Source organism: Monomorium pharaonis, chromosome 6 (genome assembly GCF_013373865.1).
Source record: "Monomorium pharaonis isolate MP-MQ-018 chromosome 6, ASM1337386v2, whole genome shotgun sequence".
Classification (NCBI taxonomy): domain Eukaryota; kingdom Metazoa; phylum Arthropoda; class Insecta; order Hymenoptera; family Formicidae; genus Monomorium; species Monomorium pharaonis.
The window spans coordinates 2976573-2990053 of NC_050472.1; the positions used below are offsets into that span (position 1 = coordinate 2976573).

General features: G+C 38.7%; 1 protein-coding gene across 4 annotated transcripts in view; it reads right to left on the reverse strand.

Moving 5' to 3' along the window:
* Positions 1 to 13481, reverse strand: part of LOC105830770 — a 115068-nt gene that overhangs the window by 78903 nt on the left and 22684 nt on the right. The window contains exons 1-2 of one of the 4 annotated variants that reach the window (XM_036288774.1): positions 9485 to 10100; positions 8857 to 8897 (exon numbers count right to left, since the gene is read on the reverse strand). The exons of 2 other annotated variants lie outside the window; for them this stretch is intronic. The gene's annotated coding sequence lies outside the window, so the exon portion shown is untranslated. Of the gene's footprint in view, positions 1 to 2890; positions 8898 to 9484; positions 10101 to 13481 lie in introns of those variants that run through there. One more of the 4 variants, XM_012670310.3, reaches the window with a different exon arrangement.

The window sequence follows — 13481 nt, forward strand, 5'->3', positions numbered from 1 at the left end:
AATATTCCCTGTTGTGCGTTTGTAACAATAAAATGCGTTACGCGATCTTGGTTACATCGCTTTCGGCACCGTATAAGAATTTTTCCTCTAAAAAAAAAGACATGGAAATACATAAAATACCTTGAGAGGCTTTTAAATCCCTTGTTAATTACGTGTCTCGCGAATTAAATTAGAGCCATTCAGGCGGTGTCGACTACCCGGCCAATATGTACGGAAAGATAATCATCTGAACGTGATACAAACGCAGCCGCATTAAAATCAAAGAAACACGGGGGACGCACGGAAGATCCGCGGAGCGGCGGCGGTTGGAAAAAATAAAGAAAGAAATCGTGATCAACGGAATCGGGCTAGTGATTTTAACGAAGTCTCCAGTCAGGAATTTACGGGTTCATGAGGGACCAAAAGCTGCGCGACTGTTTTTAACTGTTTTCGGTCACAGCTGCTGTCTCTTCCCAGGCCGATTAACATTTCTGGGCGTAAATAGCAGCCGTTCCAAACGCAGCAGCTTACAAAGGAGTTTACATCATACGATTGATAAGATAAAACTTTGTACATATATTATTGTACAATATTCCTGGTAATGTTTTTTTTAATTATCTATAATGTAATTATAAATTCTAATTCAATAAACTAATAATAATTGAAAATTTTTAAAAGTAAAATAAGTAACGTATTATTTAATTACAAACTGTACAGCAAATTTTGAATTCTATATACGGATATAGAAACAGGTACATAGAACAATCGAATAAACTTTCAATCTCGATAATTGTGCTTTTCACTCGTGAGATAATATCCGCGATGCATTAGACAGGTTCAAGACTCTTGACTTGAAGAAGCTGTCGGAAGAATAGAACGAGGAAAACGAACGAGAAGAGCAATAAGATCAGAGAAACGGTAAGGCCAAGATCAAGGGAACTGGAGCACCGGGGCGTGGCGTCCAGACGACCACCTGTTCTACTAGATGACGAAGGAAGCGGACATGCTCCTCAGATAAGAGGATCACTTTGCAATATATCGATGTCTTGCTCGTTTTATTCTACGAGATTAAAACAGGTGTGTAGGTATGACGAGTATACGCGGCCTTGCAAGGCCATTTCTGTGTATCGCGAGATCAGAGATCACATATCGGAGATCGTTTTTTTCTTCGCCAGAGAAAACAACAAAATAATTTCAGAACTTTCTCGAAAAATGTATCATCACCGTAAATCTCTCACATATCTGTTTTTATTATTACAAATTTATTTTACGACAGATTTAAGAAATGTTAAGTATTAATTAAGATTGGGAAACTGGTGTGGGATACTCGGTGTTCGGTATCGATACGACCATCGTGACTTTTAACGGTTCCGAGGTAATTTTGAGGTGTAATTGCGCGAAAACCGTTGAGAGCGTTCCCTTCTTCCTTAACTAAAATCATTATCAGAATAATAGGATAATAAAGTTTATCGGACGATCTATTTCGTTTGATAATCCAGAACCACAATAAAATATATACGAAATCGTTTGTCTTCGAATTAAAAAAAACATATCGTAATACTATAAAATGTACGCTTAATAAGATTAATGTAATTTTATTATATATATATAAGCCAAGTAGATAAATTCTTTTTTAGTTTGACAGAAATTATTTATATTTCTTTACGAAAATACGACATAAATAAAAGTTAAAGAAATAATGTAAAAACTGTTCTGTTATACAAATTATGGACAAGATTAGACATTTAAAGAGATGCATAATTCGTTGAAGATGAACATTACAGTTATAATTGCTAAGGTTGACTTGCATTATTAATACACCAAAATAAATTTAAAATTAAAATTTCAAAACTTATATAAAAATTCCGAATTTATAAGTTTCATTAATTAGCGATCAATATGCGTTTCTACACAAAATTCTCGAAAATATTTATCTTAAAGATGAAATCTAAACATTACTCGAGTATCCGGAAAAGAAACGAATTATATCTACATTTAATGAGAAGATAATTATTCCAGTATACAATGTATTAAAAAATTTTAAATTTAGATATGATATTTCGCGGATCGTGTTGTATGAAGTTACTATAAAATCTCTCTCTCTCTCTCTCTCTCTCTCTCTCTCTTACAAATTCTTTCTTACAAATTCTAATATACTTTATTGCGAAAAGATGAACTTTCTGCCCATTTATGGCAGAAAAAGGCTCAAATAAAAGATAATAATTATCTTAATATTGTATATAGTAATTTAATTATTTTTGACTGTGACAGAAACTTTTGTATTATTCATTAATTTTGAATGCGTTTAGAGAACGTTTTTATATGAAAGAGCATTATGTGACGATAAAAAATATTCTTTGCACGTCTCAACCTTGAATCGGGACGCCAATCGAAATTGATGACGGTCATTCCGAATGATCAAAATAACATATAAAATTTCACCAACTGATATGGAATAATAAATATTAAAAATATTAAAATTATTAAAAAATTATAACGGTAAAAAATCGGATATCGCAATTGAATACAATTGATCCCATGTCAATTTTTGAAAGAGCAAATTTTACGATTGTATATCTCAATTATCGTTGACCTCTGTAGACTCTTGTAAATTTTAATTACGACAAGCAATTGTAAAGTGATGATTGAAAGAATTAGTGAACGCAAAACTCTTCAATTCATCACGTTTTTAAAATCATTACGACAGTTGCATTAATGTTGTATAAATCGTTTGAACGATCTACAATAAATTTAGAAGAATAAGTGTATTAAAAATTTTCTTCTTACTTTCCATTAATTTTGTTTTTTAATAAAAAAGTACTGACGTATAAATAAAGGAGAAAAGCATATAATTATATATCGTTGAAATTAAAGAAAATATCAATTGTTTGTTAAAAAGAAGTTCTCTAACCTGTTATATTTCAGCTGGATACAGTAGGCCATGCGATAAGTTTCATCGGTGGTCGTAGACACTGCAACTAGATGATCGATGATCGCAGCACATGAATGACGTTCGTCAGGAACGATAATGCATGTAGGAGATTTTCCTCGGAATCAGCATTTTAACAACTGCGCCGCACACCGTCGCCGATTAACTTTCGAATTTAATTCACTGTTCCTCGTCACTGTTTTTCGACTAATTATTAAACGCCCGACAAGTTAATTAACGGTATCTCAACGCACTCGTAAAATTGTAGAAACCATTTTATATCGCGAAATTTACGGTATTTTCAAGTATTTGTATCAAAGTTTATGTTAGTTTTTGGAATTGAAAAATAAAGAATCGATAGCACCTTGCACTTTTCAATGAGGAATTATCCGATAATGATAACAACACGTTCTTCACTTAAGAGTAGTGTTCGATTAATCGAAGATTCGCCTACAAATCTGTAATCAAATCCTATCGAAGACGGAATGACATTGCGACGTACAGCAGGTGCCACTTGCTTTCGGAAAGCACTATTTCTTCTTTTCTTCTGTCCTTGTTTATAAAAATTTAAACAAACCGATGTGTAATTTTAATATCTTAAATAGCAGTAAAATTTGTAAAATTCTTAATCCGTGAAAATTTAATTAATTCGCGTTTATTGCTTTCTTGTTGGAAAAAATTTAATATGACAATTTAACACGTAGCCTCTCCTTTTGCTCATACATTTCTTCTCTCGCTAGAAATAGGCAACGTGACGGCGATTAGGCAATATGAAGGTAATCTCCAATAGAACCACTATACTCGACCTCCTCTATTTGCTATTTTATCCAATCCGTCACGCAATGCCACGGCAAGCTCAATGTCAGCGTCTCCAGACGAACCCTCTAGAGATTTCCTCTTCATACTCCAACGGTACCAGCGGCGACACGAGAGACAAAATTTAAAAAATTGTCGTTAAGATTTTCTATCCTTCCGGGATCTTTCTCTCTCTCTCTCTCTCTCTCTCTCTCTCTCTCACGTCGAAAGATCCGTCCTTTAATCCACGAATTTCGGTCTCGACAAAGGGGACGGCAAGGACGAAAGGGGACCGTATTCCGAAGCAGCGTCCCGCGGCGGGGTGAGCAACGTGGAGAGGCCGCTACGTGAGGTAAGGTTTCGTGGTGGATCCGTGCTGCCTGGTGGTCGGGTAGTTTGTGGCTGCGAGCATACAAGTCGGAGCCTACGACACGAGGCACGCTGGCGCTTCGCCGCTCCGTCTTCGTCCTTGCGGCGAGCGCATCCTCGTCGCTCTTCCGACGTCCCGCCGTCTCTCGCTCGCGCCGCTCTTTCCCTTCGCTCTTCCACGCGCGCTTCGCGGAGGAGATGAAGAGCCGCGTCCTCCCCCGTCGCGCGTCCCTCTTGTTCTACGACCATCTAACTGCTATTGCACACGCAGCCGCCTCTTTCTCTTTCCTGCTACTTGCGACTGGCAACGATCGTTCGCCGGTGCGACCGGTTGGCGCGAGGAAGAGGAAGTGCTTCCTTATTCCGGTGCGCGTTACGCGCACCGCGTCCGAGTTGAACACACGGAACCAAATGTAGCGTTAAATCACCGAACGTTAAACCTGTCGTTCTGAAGAATTATATTGAAAATTCTGTCGTTATACTTAAGAGAGGCCGCCGATCGGACAAATTTCAAGTCGAAGTGAAATATGCAAAGCTATATATTGTTTCCAGGACACTCGAAAGGAGGTCGACTTTCGCACGGCTCGTATCACCTTCTTGACCGCGCGACTAGCCAAGGAGTAAACACGACAGTCGTGACGATTTTCACGATCAGCGGTGTCGTCTTTCACGGACCGTCACGTGTTCACTGGTGCACGCAGTCGAACCCAGTTTTCATCGAATCGGTTCATTAAAGACCATCGCGATCGGATTGAACGGCGAACAACGAATAACTGACTGCGCAGAACACGATTTTACGAACAATTTATTAGATTTATAGAACGAAACGGAGTATTCTCATCAAATCCTACCTAGAGGATTCTTCTATCTTTTAAATCTAATCTATCCTTTCATATCTAAATCAAACTAATATATTAAATCTTGATTCTCAATCGAAAATTCCGGTCTCGTTGATTATTGCTGAGCGACATGGATCTCATTTGGATCTCGCTCGTTTAAAACGTGAAAAGAGTGTCACCTGTAAAAGATTTCGCTCGCTTTATGACAAGGCATATCTTTGCGTGAGCGTATCTAAAATTCTGAATTATTGACAACTTCGCCGGCTCGCATAATATGCCGAATAAATGCCGACGGATCTCTCCGGGCTGAAAGCGTAAGCGTAAAATGCCGACGCGCGTAAAAAACGAAACGAACTTTAATATTACGGGGCAGCAATAGCCCGTAAGTCACCTGCCGAAATTCCTCGCAGTGTCCACGAAGAAACAGTCCAGCGCATTAATAAAAAATGCGACGGTGATTTCATACTAATTGCGGCCATACGTAATAAGTGTAACGAGAAGATTTCGTTATAAGATCTACGTTACACTTATTACATATATTTTAAATGGTTTTATTCTTTTTACCCTCAACGAATAAGTGTAACTTAGTTATAATGTTAAATAAATTCTCTTTATAATATGTAGGCATGACTTCAAAAATTCAAGACACAAAAAATTGCTTTTGTCAAAGTTTGTCATCAAATATGTATTATAAGTCAATTCAAATTTTCCTGGTAATAAACACTCTAGTATAATAAAAATGATAAATATTTTACATCATTTTTTCTTTTACAGTTAATAAAATTATTCATGTTTCAACAACTGTAAGGCGAATTGACCGGTAATGAACATAAACTTCTCGTATTATTTTTGTGTTCTGAATTCATCTTGGAAGTTATGCCCACACGTTACAAAACATCCTGAATGAATAATGAAAATTGATTATCCGCATTATCTTAAAAGGAAAGATTCTTTGAGCCTCCTACTAGAAAAATCTACCCCCAAAAAACACCGTAATCAGACTCGCTCAAAGACGTGTCATTGCAACACGTCGTTTACGAGATTTTCGATATTACAATAAAACTTCAGAATAATTACAACGTAGTACAACACCCCACTGATAATTTCATGTGCATTTTAACATCTCCCTCTCCCTCCCCCGAGTCTTTCGATCGCGGCCACGCGCTTATGAATATTGACATAAAATCGAATTCCACGGACAGCGATTTCATTGGCGGGACGGGGACGAGGTAGAAGCGTCAATATTCAACAGAGTATACGATCGGATGGGCCCACCCGGCGTGCAATTAGAGGTACGGTTTTCATTCGTTTAACCGGCTATGCAGATCGCTGGTCGACGCTCTCGTTGGTAGAGAAAGCGAATATTGGCAAAAATCGCCTGTCGGCCACCCGGAAGGTAATTAATGGGTAATCGGTCGCTCTTCTTTTTCGCGAAGTGCAACCCCGATTAAAACCGCGCGAACAGTTACGCCGTTTATTCCCGAGAAGGGAAATACCGCGTCTGGTCCTCTCGCCGGAATTAGCGAGACGTGCAAAGTGTCGCGCGAATCTCGCCGCGCTGATAACGCCCGAATGCCATTCCGCTCGGCCGAATTTTAAGCACGCCCGAACACAATGGTACAGTCACCCTGCACGTGGGCGTGAGGCTGAGGAAGGAAGCGCGAATTAAAGGGAAAGAGTAAGAAACCCGGGCGATATCGGTCGCGGCCACGATTTACGCTCATTGCCGCGGCTGAACGTGTCTTTGGTAGGCGGTCTCTCTCCGGGAGAGGTAACGGTGCAAGCCCGTCGAGCGTGCCGCGACGACGCGGCGTATCTTAATTTGTGTGGGGTTCCGCGCGAGAAATATCAGGTTGGTAAAACACCGTTCGCGCACCGCGAGTCTCCTACCATGATGGGTGACGTTCAGTCACGGTTGCGCCGATCAAACCTGGCGAACGATCAGCGGACGCGCGAAACAGAACTGCGGCAGCCCGAAGACGTATATATTATCGCCGGGGGAAGTTAAAAAGGTAGGCAACTTAAAGAAAAGCAATGACAACGATCGCAGGGAAGCGAGCGATCTTGAAAAAAAAAAAAAAAATATTTGATAATATTTGAAAGGCCTTATATGATTGACCACGTTGCGTTTTTCTGTTGCTTCTAATCTACGATCTTATAACTCGCGACCGATAATATCGGTATTAACGCCTGGCGGATGCTTTATAAATTAATAGACGTCGCGAGTCGCTTAAAGAGACACATCTGTGACACGAAGACTTACGTTCGCGGACGCGGACGCGGATGGAAAGAAGCGGGAGGTTCAGAGGTCGCAGGACGATGGGAAAGGAGACAGTCATAAATCCCGAGTAATCTTGGAGATTTATGCACAATATAACGAGTCCACCGCACCAGCGCGTTTTTATTTTCGTTCCGCGTCGAGTGCAAATTCGTGTCCCACATCGAAACCCTGCGGCCAAGGTGTCCCTTCTCCTTATCCTCCTCCTCCTCCTTCTTTTTTCTTCTTCTTCTCCTCCGCTCGGTTGTCCTTTTTCCCTTAGCTCCGGCTCTCGCAATGGGAGGACGCGGCTATTTGTCATCGTCGGGAGCGCAAGTTAACGCGACCTGCTCTCGTTGTAGTTCTTCTTCCTTTTTTTCAAATTTCGTCTTATCTTTTCTTCTCTTTTGTCCGCCGTCTCTTTTCCGCCCTTCGGTCCCCACCCCGTGGCGGACCGTTAATTTTCGAAACATGATTGAGGAGACGGGCAACGGAAGGAGGATACGTTTACCGTCGTCGAAAATTCATTACGCGCCGCCGGTTAATCTCGTTCGCTTGTCCGCCTACCTGTTGTATCTTCATTAAATCTCCCGCTTCGCGTCGCGAGATGATATTATCGCGACTCGCTCGGCGTCTTGCACTATATTACGTGCTAACTACCCGTGTTAATCGCGCCGATAGTCCAATTATCGCGCATCTCGCTTTATTGCTAAAGTTTTTCTTCACGGGAAAAACAAACGAATAACGTTACCGTTTCGCGTGACATTTTTAGGGGATTAACTTGCGAAATCGCGCGTGCGAATCGCGCTCGGGCAGGGGACACGACGGAAATGTAGAAGAGGCGAACGAAGAAGGATGTCGTTGGCGCGGGACGTATACGTAAAAAACGGAATGCCGGCTGTAATTTTCGAGTGAACCACTTGAAGGAACGCGGCAGTACGAATATCCTGACGGTTCAACGTCAGATTTATGCCTCAGTTAGATAAAATGTATGAGATAAGTGACAAATTGCCCGCCCGTGCGCTGATACACGCAAAGGCTTTAATTCGCGAATCCGCCCGCCGCGCCGGCGCTGCGGTGTGTCTCTCTCTCTCTTCCGGCAATCGTCATTAACCGTTATTAAAATTTCGACTGTGACATCCCCGTCACGTTTTGCGGTATCCCGTTATTTAAAATGCAGTCCGTGTTGGGCGCGTTTGCGACACGTGTGCGCTAATTATCGCGCAAGATTAACGTGCAAGAGCGGGCCGTGAGATAATTGTGACGATATCGATCGTTTTATTACTTTTCGAAACTTACATACAGCTCTCTTGTACAACTTGTACAACGCTTTGTCGAGGCATGAAAACAAAAAAATACGCGTGTTTGTTCTTGATATTAAACCAACTTTAGATAATAAAACACATTGCAAAGCTGCTTTTACTTGTTCAATTATAATTACGAAAACATACAATATGTATACTTTTATTTTTAGTAAACTTGGGGTTTCTCTATAAAATATTTTCAACTTTTAATCATGTTCGCGAGTTTATCTAATCATTTTAATTTTTTTTATAATTACTAATTTATAGTAATTTTTCTATTTTAAAATAATGGACCCAAATTATAGACATTTATGTATGACATTCTTGTCCAAAGATAATATCCTTTTACTTTATTACATTAAATTAAAATAATGCAGCACTCACCAGACAGTAGCGCAGCAGCGGAGTTACGATATGACGTCAATCTGTAAAATAAATATAATATTAAATTACAACATGATATACTTAAAAATAATTAATGTATTATGTAGTTAAAGTTTGGAATGTTCTCGGGGCAAACATTTTTGAATAATAATAATTTGTTTTAATAGAAGAAATTATTTTAAAAATGTACATAAATAAATAAAATAATATATATATGTAATAATTATAGATTAAATTATATGTATAATTATTGTTTTCTAAAAAATTTTGTTTTTTGTCATCAATTTTTAATTTTTTGTAATTCTATTGTTTTATACTTCGTAATAGATTTTTAATTAAAATTTTTTAATTAAAAATAAACAAATATTTCTTTTATGCCAAAAACGCTCAAAATTTTAATTACATGTAAAACTTCTGTGATCTCCGAGCTTTGTCTTGACGTTTATTTATCAATGTAGATTAATTTTAATTCCGGTTTTTAACTCTTCCAAGCATTAGCAAAAAGTATAAGTAAATTAAATGAATATCATTAATAGTAAATAATAAACGGAATATTATCAACATGCATTTGTTCGCAATATATAGTAAACGATTAAGTAATTTAAAAAAAAATAATAAAAACACTCACTCAATGGTTGCTCCGCCGTCGCCCGACGCTTCCCAGGCCTTTTTCCTCTTTGATCTGTTTCCTCATACACTCGCACATATTTTGCATTTATTTTGTCCTTCAAGTTCTTGTAAACTTTCTAATAACGCACAATAGAATTTCTTAACACAAATTAACTTTTACATTCCCAATTATTTTGGTTTTTCTTCGTTTCTTTCACTTCAATAATTTATTACATTTTACTGTATTCACTCGAGCACTACTGACAAAACGTAGATAAGTGTATGTATATGTGTGTGTGTGTGTGTGTGTGTGTTATATGTGAGTGTCCGCATTGTGTAATAAGCTCGGGTTCGTAGGTTCGCTAAGCCCAAATGACCGTGCGGTTCGGTCATCCCTGCGAAACGATAAGTCGTGAGAGGAAAACTAAATCGATGTAATTGAGCGCACAATAATCAACAGCATATGATGTCATGCGACACGTCGCGATGCAGCCATTCCTTATGTTTCAATTTCTTAATAGACTCAATTCTGATATATATTCTTCAATTTCCTAGCTAAATTGATTTGAATGGAACTCTACATTATTCACGAACATCTCCTATTTGAGAATAAAAAATATCGCGTGCAAATATAAGTTGTAAAAAGAATACAAAATGTAAATTAAATGTCAAAATTGCAAGTTTGTAGAAACAGAAGAATCTCTAAAAAAAACTTTTTTTTCTTAATTTATCGATTCTTTACAAGCTTCTGTAATTTTTACATTTAATTTGGGAACATTTTTTATAACAAGATAATTATATCTCATTATACGTATATATGCATTAAAAGGAAAATACTCTTCGATACGTCGTATTTTAAATAAATTAATATAATTTTGTTATATTAACAATAAAATGTAATTTCTAATGAACTAATTAAATAATTTGATAATAACGTTAGATTTGCTAATTTCATTAAGTGACATCCTTTTTCGTGCATTTAAGAGTATACCGGAAACGGTCTCGGACGCTCGCGTTTGCCATCGTGTTAGCATACAATTTAAAGCAAACGCGCGGAATCATGCAACGTTAGCCGGAGGATGCTACACAATGATCCCCAGCAAGAAGTATTCGATACCGCGAGGAATAGTGCTTAAAGACAGCCTACAGTTAGATAACATGTGGCGAAGCGACCATCTGTCTAGGAAGCAAACGCGGCGGGAGTCGCGAGGAGTCCGAGGAGGAAAGACACATCTCGCACTACTCTCTCCCCGCCGTTTCTCCCTGTGCGAGACGAGATAGGTCATTTACGCGTGACTAGCACGACTTTGTTGAAGGCGCGCGTCACGCTCGCGATGTCGAGGTGTTGGCGTGATTGACGGAAATCCGCTGGCGTTACGTTCGCCACGTAACATGTCCTCGCGTAAGGTCGCACGAAATCTGAAATGTATGTACATAGACGAAACCCATCGAAATGAATGTTAAAGTCCTAACACATTTGATCGATCACGTTTTTTTAGTTCAGATATGTAAAACATGTAAAACATTTTCCTGATTCAATTGCTCTTTATTGCTTTTGTTATTATACGTAGATCCTAAAATGTCAACAATTCTCTAAAATTAATATCAATGCTTGAGCACCAGAAGTATTTTATTAGAATCTTTAAGTAGGATATTCAATTTAATTTATTAGAATCTTTAAGTAGGATATTCAATTTAATTTATTAGAATCTTTAAGTAGGATATTCAATTTAATTTATGGTACGGTCATTTAAGACCAAATTAGAGTCGTATGCGTTCCGTACTTCGTAAATCAAAGTTAACGTATTGCAAAACGGCTCGTTTTCTTCTGCCTTTGAATCTGTGTTCTTCATTTATCGACGCTACCTAATCATTGAATTAATATCTATATATTTCACAATTGTAGTATTGACTTGTCGATAAATAATGAAGAGAATGAGTTGCACTTTCGCGTCGTCGATTTACATTTTAATTGCACACGGTGGCACGAAAATGTTAACCGAAATATTTATATTGATCGTATTAAATGGGCAATGTCTCAAGCAACTTAGCAGACGGTCGCGCCAATATATCAACGTCATCGTTCACGATAATTGGCCAACGTTATGCAGCTTGCACCTTTCGTGTTTTCGCAGAATTAAACATCGCGCGGCTGTATTGATTTTCAACATCTGCATATAACGCAAATTCCAACAATGCTATTATATCCCAAAAAATGTTTCCAAGAAATACATAATATTTTGGAAAATCTTAATAATAAATTTAATGTTTAAAATATCATATAAAAAAAAGTTATAAATCGCATAATGCACCACGTAAAATGTCGCAACAAATGTCCGTGAAACGGGAAGACTAGCAAATCCGTGTGCTGATCGACTCTTGATCTCGAGAACGTGTCGTGCATCATAGCTTTTCAGGCGCGTCGAGAAAAATGAATCGCGGCCAGCTTTTCCCTCCGGGGCACGCACAGATTTCTCTCTCTTTCCGTTGCATTCATAATATTATAATCGCCCCGTGTATCCCGTGGTATTATCCGCGGGCAATCTTCTCGTTGGAGCTGCGAACTCGCGAGAGCTCTCGCGAAAACTCCACCCGATTGGAAACAGATGATAATCAGGCTCGCTAATTGCCCTCGTCGGAAACGCCGCGGGCTACCAGCACTTAATTTACCACTTAGCCACGAGGCGATATATTGATGTGCGTGATAAAGGAGGGTTGGTGTTCAGTATGTCTTGGTTTTTAACGATACAATTTAGTTGCCGCTATCAGATCGATAAGTAGCTCGAAGGTGAGTCCGCGAGATCGAGACGGAAACGAAAGGAAAAAAATTTCGCAAACGAGCGTGTCCCAGCGATTAGGGTACTTAACTTCAATTTTTGACTCCACTAAAGCAAAGCAGTCTAATGTCTGTCTTAAGACATGTAGTCCATTCAATGATTTCGAGAAGACATTACAATTTTGATCTATTTGAATGTAAATACAGATTTTTTAAGAAATACCTATTATTCCGAGAGGTTGAATAACAACCTTGAGCCTGTAAATTAAAATCGTAGAGATGAAAACAGGATTTTCGGGATTTCACCAGTCTCGCGCGCTTTGGGATCGTCGTGCAGATCTCTCTGTCCGATACCGTCCGCGCGCGCCTTATTTGCAAGCCGAGAATAAAGCGGTTTTGTACCTTAGGGGATCTCTGCACGATTTCTTCAAATTATCATTACCATTATTTATCAACAAGTCGCAGAAACGACTCCGCGCGATCGGCTATCACGAATACTTAATTAAGCGCATTACAATCGACGATTATTTACGCACGCGCGCCGAGTGGCTTTAATGAGGTTAATTAAAAATCTAATATTGCGGTGAGCAAACATTAATGATCTTGTACGCGTGCAATTATGCCGGTATCTCTTAATCCGGTAAACTATCCGATCGCCATTTATTAATATTTTATGATGCACACTTGCGAGGCATTCGATTGATGGATGATTGAAAATATAAGGTCCACTTTAAGAAAAGCAAGATAAATTAACTAACGGGACCGCGATAAGAAAGCCGGTATCATTTCCGATTTTTGTCTCAGAGATCGCGAGGCCGATCGCGGCGTGAATTATGTGAAATCCACATTTCCGATTGCAAGAATCCCTTTAACCTCGTCGCAATTTATCATTACTAAATGTTCAAGAAAAAAGTGAGAAACGCTTGGGTTAGATCGATCGTTGTATTTATATACAAATTTCTTCCGTTTGTTATGAGACACTTCTCCAAGCTAAGGAGAGTTATCAGTTTTTACTCGTTCGACAACCGTTTCTTACAGAGAATAATGATAAGAGACAAATATAGATATGTATCGTTTAAAAAACATCTCAGTAGTACTTGTGATTTACCGATAATCCGCGAGATAATCAGAGATCACATAAAAAATGCTCGCAATCGTTTTCTTCCTGTGCGTCTATTTATGAAGCGTGAGGTACATCTGGCGCTCGATTTGCACCCCGAATTGTATCTTGATCACGATC